Genomic DNA, 1,550 nt, shown 5'->3' on the forward strand with positions numbered 1-1,550 from the left:
ATAAAAGTAATAAAGGCTGGAGAAATAGTTCAGTAGTAGAGCACTTGCTTACTAAACACAAAGTCCTGGATTCAATCCCCAGGACTTCAGAAAATTTAAGAAAACATGAATAAGAATAAAAAGTTAAAACAGACAATGGGAACCACTTGGCTCAGTGAGTCAGGCACTGGCAGGACTCAAGAGAAGATGAAGGGGATCCATTCAAGGGTGATGCAGAACAGGGATAAATACCCCAGGTGCCAGTTTACTGTTCTTTGAAAAGTGCTTTTGTTTTCTACTCTACCAGTTACACCAGCCACATGGAAAGAGACAACAATTCATGTATGGCACAGTTCCTCCTCCTGGGCCTTTCAGGTTATCCTGAACTGCAACCTGCCCTCTTTGCACTCTTCTTGTCCATGGACCTGGCCACGGTGTTCGGAAACCTGCTCATCATCATGGCTGTCACCTCTGACTCCCAACTCCACACCCCCATGTACTTCTTCCTCTCCAATCTGTCTTTTGTGGACATTTGTTTCACTTCCACTATTGTCCCAAAGATGCTGGTGAACATCCAGACACAGCATAAAGACATCTCCTACAGGGAGTGCCTCACTCAGGTGTATTTTTTTATGATTTTCGCTGGAATGGATAATTTTCTACTGACCATCATGGCCTATGACCGCTTTGTGGCCATCTGTCATCCCCCGAACTACATGAGCATCATGAACCCCCAGCTCTGTGGTCTCCTGGTCCTGATATCTTGGATTATAATCTTCTGGGATGCCCTGCTCCACCTTCTACTGATTATACATCTGACCTTTACCAGAGGTACTCAAATCCCACATTTCTTCTGCGATCTGCCTCCACTCCTCCAAGTGCCCAGCTCTGATACCCGAATCAATAACGCTGTCTTGTACATAACAACTGCCCTCCTGGGTGTGTTTCCTGTCACTGGGATTCTCTTTTCTTACTCTCAGATTGTCTCCTCTTTAATGAAGATATCCTGTTCTGCAAGCAAGTCGAAGGCATTTTTCCACCTGTGCATCTCACCTGTGTATGGTCTTCCTGTACTATGGGACAAGCCTTGCGGAGTACCTTAGTTTTACATTCACCCATTCTTCTCGGGCAAGCATGATCGCCTCCGTGATGTACACTGTGGTGACCCCGATGCTGAACCCCTTCATCTACAGCCTGCGGAACAAGGATGTGAAGGGGGCCCTGGGAAGATTCCTAAGCGGAACAGCCTCTTGTCCTTAATAGACCAATGACTTTAAAACTTAAGGGAATTCGATATGTCCCTAAGACAAATATTTGGAATTATAATAACCTGGTTCTTTGTCTTCTCCAAAACCTATGTAACATTTTTCTATTTGTATTTTTCCATACTTGGATATGACATTTATGTATATATGGTTTGCATTTGTTTCTCCTTGACAGCTCTCTCATTAGTTTTATTATTTCTTCCATGAGTTCAATCCCCAGTACCAAAAAGTATTATTTCTTCCTTTCACGTGTCTCCTAACATTTTGTCCTTGACCTGTTTATTTACAGGCATTTGTGATGTTTCT

General features: G+C 43.5%; 1 pseudogene; it reads left to right on the top strand.

Annotated features, from left to right (window-relative positions):
* Positions 1-299: 299 nt before the first annotated feature.
* On the top strand, positions 300-1,239 carry LOC101705315 (olfactory receptor 7D4-like; annotated as a pseudogene).
* Positions 1,240-1,550: the final 311 nt, after the last annotated feature.

The sequence above is a fragment of the Heterocephalus glaber genome, unplaced genomic scaffold (genome assembly GCF_053883595.1).
Source record: "Heterocephalus glaber isolate CG9 unplaced genomic scaffold, H.glaber_assembly_v1.0 deba00001859, whole genome shotgun sequence".
Taxonomy (NCBI): Eukaryota; Metazoa; Chordata; class Mammalia; order Rodentia; family Bathyergidae; genus Heterocephalus; species Heterocephalus glaber.